Source organism: Misgurnus anguillicaudatus, chromosome 10 (genome assembly GCF_027580225.2).
Source record: "Misgurnus anguillicaudatus chromosome 10, ASM2758022v2, whole genome shotgun sequence".
NCBI lineage: Eukaryota > Metazoa > Chordata > Actinopteri > Cypriniformes > Cobitidae > Misgurnus > Misgurnus anguillicaudatus.
Window position 1 is genome coordinate 25,006,797 of NC_073346.2, and position 20,411 is coordinate 25,027,207.

The 20,411-nt window shown below is 36.9% G+C and overlaps 1 protein-coding gene and 1 pseudogene across 2 annotated transcripts in view; one reads left to right on the plus strand and one right to left on the minus strand.

The window, feature by feature from the left end:
• The window catches only part of sema6cb (semaphorin 6Cb), a 354,388-nt gene that overhangs the window by 8,904 nt on the left and 325,073 nt on the right, over positions 1-20,411 (plus strand). The gene's annotated exons all lie outside the window — the stretch shown is intronic.
• On the minus strand, positions 1,976-19,143 carry LOC129449201 (soluble guanylate cyclase 88E-like; annotated as a pseudogene).

Consider the following 20,411-nt stretch of genomic DNA (forward strand, 5'->3'; position numbering starts at 1 on the left):
ATGTTGTGCAATGAATCAGTGCTTTGTGATAGAAACTCGCCCATTGGGTTAATGTCTGTGCATTGGTAATGGGAGTCAATTGTCCTTAGTAAAGATGGCTGCTTATCTTTCTGTTATCTGAATAGAAACCATCTGGGTGTAAGCACCAGTGCATATGGACTACAAAGGGAATGCATGCATGTGGCTTGGCTCCTAAAATAAAGACTCTTTAGAAGCTGTTGAATTGGTTGCATCCCCAGCTGGACTTTTAAAGCGTAAATTGTACACCTAGTATGTAGTTGGGTGAATGTTAACGTGCTGAGATAGACAAACTGTTGATAATTTGTTTTTCAGTAAAGACCAAAGTAAAAATTAAGCTCGTCTCCTAGGCAACAGACAGGAAGTGTAGTCTAAGTGGTTTCCTGATGACTTCCTCTTTATCACTGAATGATATCAGACATGTTGTGTGTAATGTGTTTCAGAGACAGAGCAATGCATATCAAGATTAAACTGTAAAATTCAATACAGATCTTAATATACTTTTGGCCAGTAAGAAACATGCGAATATGTTCATAATTGCAGTAATCTGGGACAAAGACCTATTATTTAGATTTTGTTGTAGTTACTTATTAGATCATTACATTTATGTTATTGATTGCCATTATTGCTCATGATGTATGTCTCTATGCAGACTTAAATTAGTTTATAACTTATATTAGAAGCAGTTTAAGTGGTCAAACTAGTATCTGTTTCCTGGTTTATCTTGTATCTCTGTGTGTTTACACGTGCAAGTGTGTATTTGTGTGTGTGTGTTTGTACATCTGTGTGTAATGTATGTGTGCAGACCTTTATGTATGTAGTTATGTCTTATTAAATTTGCATGTGCTCACGTTTATTCAGGTCACTGGTGTTTATCAGATGTGTTTTCTCTTGAGCAATGCACGTGTTTCACATGTTGCAGTGCTCATCAAACAGTAAATACAAATGCGTAATAAATAAGCATATTTAACGTGTAAGAGGTCAAGTTTGTGTTTTTTTGTGTAATCCTAAAATTCTTAGAGATTAATTCTTAGAGGGATAGTTCACCTCAAAATGACAATTTTGTCATCATTTCCTCACCCTAAAGTCATTCCAAACCTATATAAATTTCTTAGTTCTTCTGAAAACAGAGGAAGATTTTAAACAGGAAGCAGGAGCACCATTCACTAAAAAAAAAAAAAAAACTATGGAAGTCAATGGTGCACCAAAACTGTTTGGTTATAAACATTAATTCGGGATATCTTCGGGATATCTTTCTTTGTGTTTAGCAGAACAAAGATATTTATACAGGTTTGAAACAATGCGTGGGTAAATTTGCATCCCTTTAAACATCTATATTACAACTGTACATGCAAATAGACTTTTTGCGTGTTTGCAAACAGAGATGATGTTTTTTGTGGACGAAGCCCAACTGGTGGCAGAAAGTGACAGCTTTGCAGTAGCGGTGTGAAGTGTTTTATAGCATTAAACTGTGATTTTTATGGATCCGGTGTTCTGTCGAAATCTGTTTATGTTTCACTTTAGTGTAATGTTTCTTATAGCGTTTTCATCACGTTACATTCATTTTTTAGATAAATTGAAAGTTTAAATGGCTTGGGTACTTATATGTGTGCATGTACTACTGTATGTAATGTATATGTATTGTTCTTTATTGGTAAATCAATTATTTTTGCAGTATGAATCGCTAAAGTACATATGAAGAGTATGGATCCAAATCAGGTAAAGATTAAAATAAATTATAAACGTAACGTGATAAAAATGCTATAAGAAACACATAGAAGGAACAGACTTCGACAAAACACCGGACATCTCTCTAATTATTTTCTTTTCGAATTATTAATAGATTTCTGGATGATTTCATCTGTCCTTTTAAGGGCTTATTGCAACCATAACACCTACATTTATCTTCAAATGGTGTCTTCGATGACGGTATTCTAAAAATGAAGGACATCTTTTTTTTGGCATTTCTATTCTGATACTTAACAGCACAAGAAGACATTTTCTAGTGAGTTATCTTGCCCGTTTCACTCGTGTATAATTCATTTACACTCTTTTTCTGCCACCACATTCCACGCGCAGCTTGCATTGACGTTACTGTGATGTCTACTTGTAAAAGGTTCATACACTCATATTTATTAATAAAATAGAGAGTTATTCAAACTCTTTAAAGAGGAAGTACTTTACTGTAGCAGCCAGAAAAGTTTTGTTTTTATACAGAATTAAATATAGGATTATATACTGTATTTATAACCTGATTGGTTGTATTTGTGTGGCAACTGATGAATTTTGTTCAAGGTGTTAGATGGTTACAGCTCTGTACACCAGAGAATAAGCAGGTTTTTTAGCAAGCAATATTATTATTCAGATTTATTTTCTTTCAGACTGAAATGTCAAATTGTGTTCCAGAAATACCATGTAAATTAGCTCTCCATCTAAGGCACTAAAGCAAAGTATTTTTTATTTATTTTTTGGCAAATCTGAGAGAAATATGTATTGAAACTGCTTTATGTTCTACAGTCAGGTTGTTTCTTCAGATTTTCTTGCTTAGAATTTCCTGACATAAATGCAATTGTCTAATCATTCGGTGTCTGATCTGATTATCAAAAATAGATCTTTGCTTGAAATAACCTCAGCTGAAGCTGTCAAAACAGCTTCTACCATAAACTGTATTTTCCGATGAGGAAATACAATATGGAAAGATTTGTGGGGCTAATCAATATGTGATTAAAATCTCTCCCAGATTTTCACAGCAGACTGCAGGCTGTGCTTCTCATGGGAAGATTGACTGGTAGTCATAAGTATTGGCTTCTGAATGCTTTTTGTTATTTAGCTCTGGAGCTGCATTCTCCGGTCCTCCAGCAGGTGGAGTGCTGTCCTGTGCATTACCCGATGCATTGTCTGCCTTGCCTCCTTTGTTGTTCTTTGTCTTTTTAAGCTTTTCTTTCTCCTGGGACTCATTGGTGAACGTGTTTGGGTCAGGAGCGCCCTCTAGTGGTGGTATGGGCTTAACCTCAGCCTGCTCCTCATTGGGGGTATTCAGATTGGATGGGGAATGTTTCCTGTTAGTGCAAGTGGAACTTGAAAGAAGAAACAACGTTTGCATTGAATGTTCAAATGATCACTATGATCATAAAATCATATTGTTGTAATGTGGAAAACTTATTCCTTACTCACCTATTTGAGCTTTTGTCCTTAGAGTCCTTCTGCTCATTGCTGTATCTGAGCTCTGCTGGAGACTTAAAAGAGAGGTCTTTCTTACCCTTGAGCCAATATGTGTTCATATAACCTTTACCCTGAACCAGGAGAGATTAGAGGTTTTTGGTCACACTTTGATTCTGTTATCAGTGTGATGTATCGCAGGCATTTTTCTTTTGTTAAAAAAATCACGGGCTAATAAAAAGCTGTTTAATTTTACATTGAGCGTGTCAGCGTCACCACATGGGAGCTGACATTTTGAGATGATATGACCTGCTGAATACTTCCAGCTTTGTGGAAGGGCTGCATGATATTGTAGAAAATGCGATTTGATAATGTTAATGCAATATTCTGTATGCGCTAACATTATGTTTTAAGTTCAAATCTATTTAAATGATACTTAAAAACTAAACAAAATTATAAACAGCATACATGTTTTATATTCTTTCTGCCCATTGATCATCTTCCATGTCAGAACGCACATAAACTTATACACAAACATTAAAGGAATAGTCCACCCAAAAATGAAAATAATGTCATTAATGACTCACCCTCATGCCATTTCAAACTCGTAAGACCTCCGTTCAGATTCGGAGCACAGTTTAAGGTGTTTCATATTTGGTCCGGGAGCTTGTTGGCCCTTCATTGAAAACGGTTTACTGTCCATGTCCAGAAAGGTAATAAAAACATAATCAAAGTAGTCCATGTGACATCAGTGGGTCAGTTAGAATTTGTTAAAGCATCGAAAAAAAAATTTTGTTCAAAAATAACAAAAATTATGACTTTATTCAGCATTGTCTTCTTATCTGCGTCTGTTGTGAAGTGCATGCGTGAGACTAAAGTCACGTGACTGCAGTGACGAGGATGATGTGTTATCCTCAGACATGAGGACATTTTTTTTTTAAACTTACAGCATGTGTCTCCCTCAGACTGCAAACGAAGCCCGGGCACACAAAAAACACAAAAAAATAAACAGCTGGGGCGCACCAGATAACACGTCAGCCACCTCATACGTCATCCGCGTCACTGCAGTCATGTGACTTTAGTCTCGCGCATGTGCTTCACAACAGACCCAGAAGAGAAGACAATGCTGAATAAAGTCATAATTTTGTTATTTTTGGACCAAAATATATTTTCGATGCTTCAACAATTTCTAACTGACCCACTGATGTCACATGAACAACTTTGATGATGTTTTTATTAGCTTTCTGGACATGGACAGTATACCTTACGTAGATATTGAATGAAGGGTCAGAAAGCTCCCGGACTAAATATAAAACATCTTAAACTGTGTTCCGAAGATGAAAGGAGGTCTTACGAACGACATGAGGGTGCGTCAATAATGACATTATTTTCATTTTTTTGAAAACTATCCCTTTAAAGTCGACATAAAACAGAAGTAGCGATTGTCTTTTTTCCTCGTTGTGTATATCCTAGTGAAATGGCTTTTTTAATTTGAAAAAATGGTAGGATGTACATTGATTCCGTCCATTGAGATCTGATTGGATGGTTTGACGTTGGATCATTTTGCTATTTGGTAATCGCTGCAATCTTTTTTAAAGAACGTTTTGAGAAGGGGAGGAGATAGCTTTAATTTAGAGCAAAAAACAGAAAGGAAAATTCAAATAAAATGAAACACTCCGAACAACTGAACAATTAATTATTACCTAATTATTTTGCCATTTTTTTGCACATTTTTGCTCACTCCTACAAAGTGGCAATTTTAACATGTTATAATCAATTATCTATATGGTATTTTGCAGTTGCTCTTCATCATTCCTCTTCTCTTCTACAACATGAAATGAAGAGCTCTCGTTCTCTATGCTTGTGCATTCAGCAGACAAATACCCATCCTCGCAACCACCGTGTCTTTCTCATATGCTGCATGGTGTTCAGGATGTCACACTCTTAAAACTGATGTGTTAAAATTTTACACAAAATATGTGTAAAAGGATTCCAACACATTTTTGTGTTAGAACTGACACATAATGTGTAAATATTATGCTTAACTGCTTACACAATGAATGTGTAAAACACGTTTACCAGTACACCATAAAATAAAATGCATAATTATTGTAAATTAATGACGATTTATATTTAAAGAAGTAACAAAATAAAATATATCTACTGTTAACCAAAATATATCTACTGTTAACCATTACTACCACATAACAGCCAGCGGGGATTTTCATAAGGACTTGCCGAGATCAAGCTGCGTTGGGCGTGGTACATGAGCGCTGAGTATCCGGTGGTTGCTTGGATCAGAACTCCGAAAGAGTCGGAGCAGATTTTTTAATAAACGCTATCTTTATTAACCGACCGCACATTTGATCTTTTTATACATACATTCTGGCCTAAATAGCTTTTGAATATACATTTTGTGACACAATAAGAGTAATATTTCAAACATTATGCAGTCTCTCCCAATGGTGGCTGTCCACACGAGTCAGCTGATGACGTTTCACATGGACAGATAACTACGCATTGTTGACTATTTTATTTTTTTGCGTGTTATTATTATTTTATTATTATGAAATTCATGAACATTATTATTGAGCCTTGGCAGTCTATTTTGTATTTGTTTTATTGAGGAGAAAAAACAGAAAGAAACGCATATTGTTGCGCCTGCGCTGTGACGTTCTTTATTAAACCGCATTTCCAGTCAAGAGGTCAAGAATGTTCCTGTCTGCATCAGGTAAGAATTTAAATTAAAAATTACAGTTATAATATAATATCTATTTATCATATAGTGTAAGAAACGTTCGCATTAATTGTGCAGGAGACTGTTAATTTAAACTTTATTGTGGTAACGTTAAATGCTCGCTCGTTTTGCAAAGCTACGTTTGGAGATTCATGTTAACAGTCATTGTTTAATGAAAGGCACATTGGACTACGGGTTAGTATGTGTGACACTTGCAGCACTTTAACGTAAATCCTAAACACGGTGTCCTAAATAGACGTGACACGCGGTAAAGGGTTTCTTTTCAGTTTATGTCCTGACGTTATGGACGGGATATTATAAATTATGCCTTTCGATTATCGCAACGCCTCGTCGCGTTTGGTTAAGCACATGGTGGAACAGTATGCACATCACTGTACCTAACGTACTGTACACCTGTGAGCGGCATGACAAGACAAAAGACGGTAAAACTCATTATTAATCGGTGATGCTGTACAACCACCGCCACATTTTATAATAATGTTTTTTATTTTCGTGTCGCGCCCCTCGCGTTCAATATAAAGTTAGGCATAACGCAATTACTGGGAGAGTAACTGTTAGTGGTCTAATGGTAAGGAGTCAAACTTCACGAACCTTTCACTGCTTGCAGTAAGGCTGAAATGCTGAATAAAATGGGTGTAGTTTTGTGCTAACTTACTAGATGTAAAGTGTTTTTTTGCACTATTGAGTTATAAATACTGCCCAGTAATACTTAACTAGATGTAAATCACAATTCTTGTGTCAATGTTTGTTTGTAATCTTTTTCAGCTATCCACTGCCACTCGCAAAGGAGATTGTGTTGTTGGATTATGGTATCATTTGGTCAAAATGAGGGACATGTACTGTAAGGATGCTTTTACATACTTCATTTATGTGTATGAAATTACTTACTTGACAATGTGTATAACTGTACTTGACTCTAACTTAGTGCTATTTTTGCATTGATCATGATAGGAGCATTTTTCTTTTTTTTTCTTTTTTTTGATGGGCCATCACACAGTGGATTTATAAAAATGAGACTACAGAACATCAGACGGAAGCTTCAACACGTGAGAGGACATCATCAATAAAGAATGCCATTGACCAAACCTTCAGTCATCAAAGGAGATGGATACAGGTAATGACAAAATCACCAACTGTGGGTGAAATCTTTAAGGAATATCCCCAATGTATGGACATGCCAGTCTTTGTAATATACTAAACTGCAGATAACTTTACACAAAGTGTTTCATCATTTCAATATTAATATTTCTTATTAAATTTACTGAAGGTGGACATCGAGTTTTCCAGACTTACCGATAGGAAAGAAGACATGTTTATCAGGAAATGGGAGGTGACAATTATTGAGAAACTCAGCGAAATAGCATCTTTAGAGAAGAAAATGGACATCAGACATTCATTGAGGAAAGCTGACAGTCAACATAATGGTATGATTTCCTGTCTCTGTTCCAATTTTTTTATTTGGAAAATGACATTGAAAATGTAACATTTAATGTAAGATATAAAAGTAATCCTTTTTAAAGAATTTTTTCTCATAATTTACATTTTGCATGTGACCTGAATGTTTACCACACCCAGATCTTCTGCTGTGTGAATTCTGCTGTCTCAGACCTGTGGGACTTGGTGGCGGTAAGCTTTGTGACTAAAAAATTTATATAAAATAAGTAATTTTCATGCAACAACATTTTCTAATGATGTATATTGTTTCATTTCTGTAGGCTGGTACCAGCGTGACCTCTGCTTACTAAATGATGAAAAGGTGTCTAAAATCAGCTCAGCCACAGTTGGTTTCCAGCGGTTCTTCAGGACATAGAGGCCACTACGTAACTGTTGCAATGAACAATTCTCTCGCCTTTCCACTTGATGTTGACAATCTGACCTGTGCGGTAGACAGACTTTTCAAATTTGCTAGCTAAGTAACCTTAAGTATCCCTGCCAACTGTCTTCAGTTTTTTTTGTATGAATATGATCTACCCTTGTCCCAGTCCTCTTGCAAATGATCCAAGGCAATGGAGTTTCAAAATGGACCGCAAAATTGCAGTCTGTTTTAAACAATGCATGCACTGTGTGGTGGTTTCCCGGACAGGGATTAGACTAGTCCTAGACTAAAACATTTTTAAGAGCTGTCCAAACTGAAAACAACTTGCACTGACATATCTTAAAATACATCAGTGCTCTTTGTTTTGCCTTAAAATGCACACAGGTAATGTTTTTAGTAAGACATGTTTGTTAAAACCAGTTATATTTCCTAATTAATCTAAGGCCTAGTCCTGGATTAAGATATCCCTGTCTGGGAAACCACCCATAAATAATATGTGATGGAAATTTCATTGAATACACTTGTCAAGTTCATTTAAAGTATTTTTCTTCATGTAAAATAACGTGTTAATGTTTCAGGACAAACATTTTATAAATGGTGTTTTAAAATGTATGAATGTAATGTATGTTTGAAGTGATTATATTTGCACTTACATTTATTTAAATTAGCATACATCTAGCAACATACAGTACTAGCATATTTTCATGCTAGCATTAATTGTCAAATATTTGTTCTTTTACAAATAAATCGTTTGTGAACAATATTTAATAGTTGTCTGCTTGATTTCATTATTTAAAGTTTACAAATCGTATTTTTTTTTCTTTTATATTAAAACTAAACAATTACCGGGTAACACACAGTTGTGTTAAATTAATAGAAAGTTACACATTAATGTGTTTACTGAAGCAACACATTTTTTGTGTTGCATTTTATAACACATATTCTGTGTTAAATTTAACTCAACATGTGTTGTCCCTGCGCACACTCAGAACATGTGTAAAAAATAACACATGTTGTGTTGTTTTTAACACATTTGTTTTAAGAGTGGGATGGGTTCGGTGCATCCCTACTTTAATTTTGATTAAAGATTATAAGGGGACATGATTGTTTTTTAGAATGGTAAAGTTCAAAGATAAGTCGTTTGAAAAAAAATGACATATAAAAGTTTTAATTTCATGCACATTCGTATTCCAGTCTCTCTGCTGTCGACATCGACCTAAAACTTTAACTAGACCTAACTTTGAAATAATTAATTCATTAAGGTATTGCAAATGATTGCAATATGCACATTTGCAATATTTATATCATTTCATTATATTGTGCAGCCCTACTTTGTGGTACATTTAGTCGTAGCTAGCTGGAAACATAAAAAAATAACCATTTAGAGGCAAGTTCACTTCTTGTAGAGCATGGTACATTTCCTAGGTAATGCACATCCTAATTCATGTAGCTTTAATGTATGTCACTTTGGATAAGCATCTGCAAAGTGCATACATTTGCATAAAAGTGTAAAATTTTAGAGGTTGCGGATATGCATGATCTTGTTGATGTCAGAAATAAGGAGGGTGGCAGTGGTGAATATTTTAGATTGTGGTACCTTAACAAAAATCTTTCCTCGTTCCTCAATGATCTATGGTTCATGCTCCAGATGATCTTTGGTGGTCTGGCTGATGTGGATTTGCATGCCCTGACAGCACACAAACAGAGAGAGAATTTGATTTCTTAGTCAAACAAGTCTGAAATCTGTTTAATTCTGTTTCTGCAACACACAGTAAAATTGCTTACGATGCCATTTGACTCCATCCGAGAAGCTGTGTTTACCATGTCCCCGAACAGACAATATCTTGGCATCTTCAGACCCACCACCCCTGCTACCACCATCCCAAAGTGAATGCCTGTGTGGAGACAAACACACAATCATTGTTTTAGCCTGAAACCTAGCATTCAAAAACATTTAGCTAGAACAAGTCAATGTTGGTCTTTTGCAAATACTGTGTGACGTGCAGATTTCATGTAAAGATTACAGATACAGATGCTTTGTGAATCTGGGCGCACTCACCGACACGGATCTGGATGTTGTCCCCAGTGGAGGGATCTTTCAAATGATCGATGGAGCTCAGCATGTCTAGAGCCATGTCGCAGATGTGTTTTATTGGGCACACCTGCCACGACCATGTAGGCGTCTCGTATGGTCTCTACCTGAGAAAGAAAGAAAATTGACTTTAATAAATGTTTTAGTTAATCATTAATAATGAAGAGAAAGCGGAGGTTTTAAAGTTAGTGGACAGGTATAGAATTTGATTTAGTTACCTTATAAAACATTATGTTTCTTGCTGAGTGTGTCAAAAATGATGTAAATCTCATTTATCATATCCACCACCTGCATAGGGGTTATATGAATACAGATCTCATTAAACTTCACCACGTCGCTGAACAGAATGGTCACATCTGGAAACACCTAAAAAACACATGACAGCAAAGGGAATGTCAAGAGGAGATTTTTATCATGTAATCTTTAACTGCTATGAGATATAGTCTGTATTTATCAGGGGTCACACAAACTTATGTTACCTAAAGCTGGGACCAATAACCAAGTACTATTTTCCAGCTATAACCCTAAATCTAATACATACAGTACTACATACATCCCCAACTTTCTCAGCACACAAGCTTGTCAAATGTATACTGTATATGTTAGGCCTTAAAGGAAAACACCACCGTTTTTCAATATTTTACTATGTTCTTACCTCAACTTAGACGAATTAATACATGGCTATCTTTTTTAAATGTGTGCACTTAATCTTTGTACAGCGCGTCGTGAATGTGTTAGCATTTAGCCTAGCCCCACTCATTCCATAGGATCCAAACAGGGACGAATCCAGAAGCCACCAAACACTTCCACGTTTTCCGTATTTAAAGACTGTTACATGAGTAGTTACACGAATAAGTATGGCGACACGAATAAGTATGGCGGCACAAAATAAAACGTGGCATTTTTTTAAGCGGATAAAAATGAGAACTATATTTTATGACGGAAAAGCACTTAGTTTGCAGCACTTCGACCTCGGCACAGTAATATTGGCAGAAGTTTGAGCTAGAGGGGGAGGAGTCAGGAGTGATGATGTTACTGTGCACTGAAGTCGAAGTTCTACAAACCAAGCGCTCCTCCGCCATACAATATAGTTCTAATTTTTTATCTGCTTAAAAATCCCCACGTTTTATTTTGTGCCACCATACCCACTCGTGCAACTACTCATGCAAGAGTCCCCAAACAGGGAAAACATGGAAGTGTTTGGTGGCCTCCAAACTCATCCCTGTTTGGATCCTAAGGAATAAATGGGGCTAGGCTAAATGCTAACACATTCACAATGATGTTTTTAATGCATACTAAGATTAAGTGCATGCATTGGAAAAAAGATAGTTATGTATTAATTTGTCTAAGTTGAGGTAAGAACATAGTAAAATATTGAAAAACGGTGGTGTTTTCCTTTAAAATGAAACTACCAGTAGTTTGAGAGCCATTTCAGTCATGAGCAGTGACGGCCGGTGACTTTTTTTCGTGGGCGCACAATGCAAAGCTCGTCAGTACATGTATTTAGCCTGTCATGTGTGTGGCTCGTCATGTCAAAATTTTTGTTCAGCACGTCATGTAAACCTTTATGCATTACGCATCATATCAAAATCCATGCCTGCTGCAGATACTTTTAAGGGGTTTATGATAAAAGAGATTAGTGTTTAGTGTTGAGTTGGTGTCTTGCGAGTATTCTGTCAACATGAGTGTCTCTTTTATCATAAACTTGTTTCTTTTGACATGACCCATAATGCACATAAGTTCACATGACGCATCAAACACATATTTTGACTTGATGAGCCACACACGGCACTCCAAACACCATATTTTGAATTTGTGCCCCCTCGAAAAAGAAATGTTACCGGCTGTCATGTGGTGCATTGTAGTTACTTTATGCCATCTAGGTTTGGGAGTTTGTTCTTTAATGTCTATGAACTTTTTTGGTAAATGCATTGGTGGAGAAGTGTGATTTGCTTTTGTAATTGTTTGTGTTGCATGTGTCTGTACCTGACATGTCTCCAGGGCTGTTATTCTGTTGCGCAGTCTGTCTGCCACGGCTTTGGGTATCATGGCGTACAGTAGGGAGTCTCCTCTCTTCTTCTCCTTACTCAACTTTTTAATGATCTCCTGGAGCTGCGCATACTTCTGCTGCTCCTGTAGGTGGCACAGTTGGAGATAAGCCTGTCAGTCGGATGTCACTTCTTTGTTTGTAACCAGAGTCAGAGACTCTTATGAATCGGCATGCAGGAAACATTTTGCTGCAATGACCTCTGCTTTGCATTTAAATGTATTTGGATAATAAATAAATAATGCTAGTTTATACTTAATGTGCCGCAGTCGTACCTGGTCAAGTGCCAGCTGCAGCTCGGCTGACTGCTGCGTGCCGGCAAGGATGAGCTCTCTGCTTGAGTCGTGCAGGTTTAAATCGTTGACATAAACTCCCATTTTTATCTTGTCCTCCACTGTCTCGATACTGTGCAGAGAAGACAAAGCATTTGAATGGTTTGAAGGTACATCTTTTTGCAGTCAGAATTGAGCAAACTTGAATTAAACCAACCCGATGTCATGGGAATTTGAAGTGAAATGTACAAAATGTTAAATTCTTCAGAAGTAGGATATGGTCCTATTAAATGTGCAGAAATTGTGTCCGTTTTATGTGGCGGAAACTAAGCTACTGTCTTTTCCACAAGCACCGACTGCAGTGCTATAAAGATGTGTGAGATTGTGAGCGCTTACATGGGAGTTCCAAGGAACATGAGGGAGTCCCACTGCGACACATACTTCATCTGACCCTTTAAATGAAGAGGCTTTTTAGGGGGCTCTCGCATGTCTTCAAATATGGTTTCACTGCACTTGCCTGATCAAGAGCGAGCAAATGTAATTGTTAACTGCATTTACAGAAGATTTGAATCAACAAATTGATATGGATGATGCGGAGGCCATTTGAGAGTCAAGTTAGCTTCCAATTTATCTGGCAGTGGTCCCAAAACACTTTAAATAATGATTGTAATCTCATTCACTTGCTTTTGTTTTACATCATTGCTAGAGTGTTTTATATCAGACAAGCATACTACTGCATCTACAGAGATGATAATGGAGGTCATTAAGGGCGGCACTTAAGTTTAGAAGATCTCTAACCAGTGACAGTCTGAAAAGCCAGCAGCTCAATGTCCTCTCCTCCAGAATTAGCAGAGCTGTTGTACTGAGTCAAAGCGCCACTGTATTCTTGGTCCATGCCTTTTATTTCATCCATTACCTTAATGTCTGAAGACAACACAGGAATCAGGATGACATGTATTCAAGTCATTGCATTAATTTACATCAAGGAGCTTGCTTATGTATCGTAATATATATCATATGATAAATCTCATAGGACAGCGTGTAACTGTTTAATGCAGATGTAGGTAAATGCGTGTAGTGTGTACACTCTCAGAAAAAGGTACAAAAGTTGTCACTGGGACAGTGCATTTTAAAAAGGTCTTAAAGGGATGGTTCGGCCAAGGACGATGTTGAACCCATGATTTGCTCGCCCCCGGGCTGTCCGAGTTGCATGTGTCCGTCGTTTTTCGGGCGGACACATTTTCGGATGTTTTGGAGAATATTTTGGATCTTTCTGTTGATTGAATGTGATGTTGCGGGGTCCGGCGGTGGTCCACGACCTTCAAGTCCAAAAAAGTGCGTCCATTCTTCACAAATTAAATCCAAACGGCTCCAGGATGATAAACAAAGGTCTTCTGAGGGTAAACCGTGCAGTGTTGTTGTAGAAATATCCATATTTAAAATTTTATTAACGTAATTAACTACCTTCTGGTAACGCCGCCATCTTAGACTCAGGAGAGAGTATTAGCGTAGTGTACGCACTTTTCTTAGTGACGTATGACAAATTCGGAGGGCGGGGGGACAGAGCAGCAGCAGAGAAACCGCTGTACGCTGCGTAAGCTCTCATCCTGAATGCGGATGACTCTAAGATGGCGGCGCTACCGGAAGGTAGTTTTTACGTTAATAACATTTTAAATATGGATATTTCTACAACAACACCGCACGGATTACCCTCAGAAGACCTTTATCATCCTGGAGCCGTTTGGATTTAATTTGTGAAGGATGGACGCACTTTTTTTGGACTTGAAGGTCGTGGACTATTGCTGGACCCCGTAACATTACATTTAATCAACAGAAAGATCTAAAATATTTTCTAAAATATCCGAAAATGTGTTTGTCTGAAAAACGATGGACATATGCAACTCGGACAGCTTGGGGGTGAGTAAATCATGGGTTTAATATAGTTTTTGGCCGAACTATCCCTTTAATATGTACCATTTTGGAACAGATATGTACCAAATGTCTTCCTTTGAGGTAACAATTTGCACCTTTTGGGTACAAATGGTTACTTTTTAAAAGGTACCGACCCAGTGACAACTTTACCAGTTGTCAGTACCTTCTTGTACCTTTTTTATATTTGGTTTCTTCCAAAAAATTTGCCACATCCAAGCAACATACTTCTTTCATCCTTTTTGGGTTTTCACTTTCCTCTTTCTCCTCTGGTTCCTCTTTGCTAAGTTTGGGGATGTTGACCTTCTGTTTGCTTTCCACCACAGCCTTGGACAGGAGCTCAAACACATTGTTTAGGTGGGTGTAAATCTACAACAGATAATAGGGTCAGTGACAAAAACGGTTTGGCAAGATTCAATTCAATAAAAAATCTAATTATTATTATAACTTGTTTTTAGAATCATGCATCGGGTTTTTTTCAATGGACATATTGTATTTATGTTAATTTTATGCAATAAAAAAATTACATTTGCACCATTTTTAGGAAGACTTTTGACCTGAAAATGTCAAATGGTGTGACCACCAATTGCGCCAAAGAATGAAAAAATATAAAATATTGTATCCACCTTGATGGCATGGAAGCGTGATCACATCCTGATCTCACGAATTTCCGCGGCATAGTCACAGAATTTTTTGCAAATTTTTCCGTGGCATTCTCACGGATCTTTGTATTTTGATGTGGCCCTGCCACGGACTTTCTTTTCCATGGCATTCTCACGGATTGGTTACTCAACTGTTTTGTCCTATTTTCTTACCATTGTCGCTTCGGTTTAGGGTTAGATTTACATAAAATGACATCCCTACCTAACTCTAACCCCAACCCCAGGCGACAATTGGTTAGAAATGTATAGAAAATATAAAAGAATACATCAGAAAAAATTGTATAAACCAATACTGAAAGTGACATAACACCAAATCTAACCCTAAACCGAAGCTACAATGGTTTGAAAATAGGAAAAAGCAGTTGAGTAACCAATCCGTGAGAATGCCACTGAAAAGAAAGTCCGTGGCAGGGCCATTGAAAAATGCGGAGATCCGTGAGAATGCCACGGAAAAGTGAGCAAAAAATTCCGTGACTATCTCATGAAACTTTGTGAGATCATGTTGGCAATCATCTTAAAAAAAATATATATATATATTATGTAAAATTTGTCCTAAATAATCCTTGACAAATGATGTAAAAATGTATGTAAAAAAAATCATATTACACTTAACTAAATGATTATATTTTATTCCACTTTTTTAATGAATATATTTATATTTTACTTTCAAAAAATACTAGTTACACCAATTGACATGACCGGTTACACCACATTGACATTTTTGCAATTATCCCCAAATATTCTTTCAAAATGAAATAAAACCAGAAATTTTAGACTTGGTCCTCAAAAAAGAGAATGTATGCAAGAAATCTACAAATTTATTTAGAAATTTTAACCCTTTTACGTTTCATTTATCCATACGGACACAAAAAAATTAATGTCACGCCATTGACCCAATACTCCTTTGTTTGGGACAGAATACAAGGAGCAAGTGAAGGAACGATTTTTGGAAATGTTGCAGCATTAAATCAGGGCTCGAAATTGCGACCATTTTGGTCGCATATGCGACCGAAATTTAATCTGTGCGACCTTAAAATATAATATTTGGGAGCATTTGTGCGACTGCCCATTTTGTTGTGACGCGAGTTGATTGTGATCCTGCGTGCTGGCGCTGTCCCAGGTTCAGTGTTCTCTCCAACGATACATAACCAATCAAATTTCACCATTAAGTTCTTGCGTTTAATGAAGACCGCAGATTGGCTAATATGAGCGTCAGTCATTCCTTGTTGCCGTGAAGCGCGGAAATGTGAAAAGACGAACGCGTCGCGAGCATGACGAGAGCGAGCCGATTACAGCCAAGGTTATTACTGTATTTTTTGACGACGATCCAGATTCAAATGTAACTCCACCACCGGAAAATACGAGTTGACGTTAAACCTTTCAGAGAGAGTGGCTTAAAGATTTCGAGTGTCTCCGCTATGAAAATGTAACTTACTGTGTTTACTGTAAATCCTGTAAAACGGCGTTAATGGCGGAATCAAAACATTTTAAGCGCCAGACGTACCTTGCTTAAACATGGCGAAAGTGCCAAAAATACAAGACGTGTCGTGACAAATGTGTTTATTATTGATGGAGACAGCGAGCTGTCTGTCAAAGTGTGTTTAATGGTGTATGTGCGCATGCGCTGGTGAATGGACATTCGACAAACATCCTTGTGGTCCATGTTGCTGTGGAATACGACAATGCTGATGGTATGTTTTTGTTGTATTTTTTAAAACATTGCCTATTTAGTAGTAAAAGCATCCTGGTAATGCAGTTATCAATACCAATATATATTAGCCTTCTATATTAGGGTCACTTTTGTAATGTCACAATTAATCAGTGTTTTACGTGTTTGCTAGATTTTCTATGTAATCTTAATCATGTTACCTGTAATTGTTAAATTATTATTGCTGCAATACTATTTCAACAGCATTTGGGTATTAATTTAGGAATTTATGCAGCAAAAAATAAAATAAAATAAAATAGAAGACCAACTTTTAAATGCTGGCCATAGGACGTGTAAAGCCCGGCGGTGGTGTTTTATTTTTCATAAAATAAATCTATTAACATTTACATTGTAGTTGTGGTGCTTTTCAATTTTTTGATGGATGCGCCTTAATTTTTGCTGGTGCTCCTAACTCTTTAAAGTTGGGAGCACCAGTGCTACCAAATAAAAAAGTTAATTTTCAGTGGCTGGGGCGGCAGTGGCTCAGTGGTTCATGTAGGTTGTCTACAAACCGGAAGGTTGGTGGTTCAAACCCCGGCTCCATCGGACCAAGTGTCTAAGTGTCCTTGAGCAAGACACCTAACCCCAGATGCTCCCGACGAGCTGGCTGGCGCCTTACATGGCTGACACCGCCGTCGGTGTATGAATGTGCGAGTGAATGGGTGAATGTGAGGCTAATTGTAAAGCGCTATGGATGGCCATAGGTCTGTTAAAAGCGCTATATAAATGCAGTCCATTTACCATTTATTTACCAATTTTGAGCCCTGATTAAATGGTAAAAACCCCTGCTAGGCCCGCATTCATTTAGATACTGATTTATGTTGGCTTTGGTGCAAGTCTAGCAGCATCCACAATCGCAACATACCTATATTGTATGCTTTTAATGAGAAGGCCTTTAATCTACTTCTACCCAATCTCAACCCCATTCACTCACATTGTCCCAGCTGAATTCCAGCATGGGTCGCACCAGGGTAAATTCTTCATTGACTTTTTTGCCCTGCAGATCAGAAAACACCTCTTTCAAACCGTCTCCGATCCGATACATGGTCATGTCCCTTCGGAAAATCACGCTGAAGGGAAACATATCGAAAAAGATTCCTCGCTTCATGGGCAATTTCTCGTAGCCTGGGGCTGTTTTCTGTTGGGGCATACGGTGCTTAAACGCAGCATTGTCAAAATTCATCTTGTACACCTTCAAGACAAGAGTGAGAATAAAGAACAATTTAGCAGGTTGTGTGTGCACAGAGAAGATGAAGGTCTTGTCTGTTTGGACTCGTACCACATATGTCATTTTCTCTGTTTCCTCTTTGGACAAAATCTCCACCTCGATGTCTGTGTTATAAAACTGACGGCCCACCTGAGAGAGCTGCCCTGCAGAGTTGTGACAAGAGACGCTGTTTGAATTTTAAGCAGTCTGTGAACACTCTGGACTGACCGGCTTTTTTAGTCTTGGATTTAATCAAACATCTCTGTCTTCTGAACGTTGAACCATTTCAACACGCACATATTTCAATTTTAATACGCAAACATTGTCAGAAACTACAAGTGCAGAGGTTACTATACACATTTTGTTCTGTCAATATGATAAATGTTTAAACAGCAAAATTTGTATAATGCACAATTCTTAAGTGATTATATGGAGGTTCTGTTACTAATCTTTGAAAGACGCATGCAGTGTGTGGAGTTGACTCATTGTTCAAAATGCATAAATGGATAAATTACCATTCTGTCATTCATTAACCCTCATATTGTTTCAACCCTGACAGACACAGTCACTATTCTCTTTATACCATACAACATAAGTGAATGGGGACTGGAGCTGTCATTTTGCCTATCATCATGTAGTCACATGGGTTTTTCACTTACACTTGCACTTTCACTTACATACAAGAAACCAACCTTGAAACCAGACTACAATGCTTGAAAATCACCTTTAAGATCCTCTCATAACCATTGTTTCCAATCCGCTTGACCATGTAGACTCCAAAAGTGTACATGAGCTCATCATGAGTTTTTCCCAAAACCTCTCCAGCAGCCTTTGCCAATCGTAGGATAAGATTATCACTAAAGTAAGAAGCACCAGAATTGATAAACTGCAGCTGTGTACACCCAAACGCAATATATGGCATACAAATTATTACATATTAGGGGTCAATGCAAATAATTTTTTATACTGGCCCAGTCGGGCCAGTGGTTCAGGTTTTCACTTGCCCTGCCAAAATTTTCACCTGGCCCAACAAAAAATGTCAGTGTCACATATTTACAAATTATAATTCAAAAGTTAAATATAATTTTATACATATACAACAGACATGTTCCAACGAAAAAAGGCTCCCAACTTTTCTGCTTTACCTGTAAACTGACAGCAAATTGTGCAAAATATTGCATTGTTTCTTTCGTCATGTTTTACCAAAGTGAATGTCTGCTTCCAAAATGTTAAATAATATGCATTGATGAATATGTATTTTAGTGACTGAGGGTGAAGCACTGACAATACTTTTTACTGGATCTCTCGACTTTTATGTTGAACCCTGCATATCTGACAAATGAAGTTTAAAGGAAAATACAGAACTCACTTATACATTTGGTGTCAGACAAATTGGTCTCGATTAGTCTCCATACGTCCTCTCCATACGATTCATCTATGTAGTCATTCACTGCTTCTAAATACAGGCCATACATATTCAGAGGATTGGGAGACTTCGATACACTGACCCAAAAAAAAACTATTGGTTACCGTTCTACCGGCTGAATGAATCTAATAGATACACTGCAAAAAATTACGTTCTTACTTAGTATTTTTGTCTTGTTTTCAGTAGAAATTTCTAAAAATTCTTAAATTAAATTTTTCTTAATGAGCAAAATGACCTAAGAAAACAAGTCTAGTTTTTATGCAAAAAATATAAAATTTAAGTGAAATTGTGCTTAAAACAAGCAAAAATATCTGGCAATGGGGTGAGAGAAAAAATCTTGAATTTACTTTTTTCTTAAACACTTAATTCAAGACAAAAATTTCACATTCACTTAAATTTGTATATTGTATAACTTATTTTCTAAGGTCATTTTGCTCATCTTTATTTGAGATTTTTTTTATATTTCTACTGAAAACAAGACAAAAATACTAAGTAAGAGAGTATTTTTTTTCAGCGTAAACAAATAATATTTTGTTTGTGGCTTACCTGCAGACCCACAGTGGTGTGTATTGTCTGTAGACGTCTCTTCTTTTCTCACTCTCTTTCTCTCTCTTTGAACACCTGTTTCTGGCACCTGAGGCACTTCATACTGCTCTGTCTCAGGACAATGACCACATGGGCTAAAACAGGAAAGTGGAAGTGTGTTTGTGGCAGGTGCTAAACATAAACACCTAAAATCACAGAGACTTTTTATAGAGACCTTTCTAGAAAGTTAATCCAATGAAGCTGCTTTTAAATAGAAATTACAAATATAGTACATAAAACTTGTATGACATTGCTGGGAAATGGGGTTTGGTGTCTTTGTGTTTACTTGGGTACCTAAATCCCTGATGACGTAGTGCCTCCTTAAACATTGGGATAAGAGCAGAAGCAAATGGAAATAGCTCCTATTGTTCAAACTGCCAAAAAAGAACCCATGTGAAATACATGCATTTTGCTTATATTCATGTGTATTAATTTGTATTATTGTAAATTATAAATAATTATAAGTAACTTTAAAGGTAAGATATACTTAGCCAAACAAAATGTTTCTCTATAAACTGCTCACTAAAATGTTTTTATTTTTATTTTACTGTGATGCATTACCGCAAGTGCACACTAGGGGCCAATGTTGACACATCATCCTTAACGCTACTGTCAACGCAGAAAACAGCAAGACTGTGTTTTTGCACTTCATTGTGACATTACTCATTTTTGATGAAGCCTTGGAACACAATTAATCAGCTTACATTATTTTTATCCTACACATAATGTGCA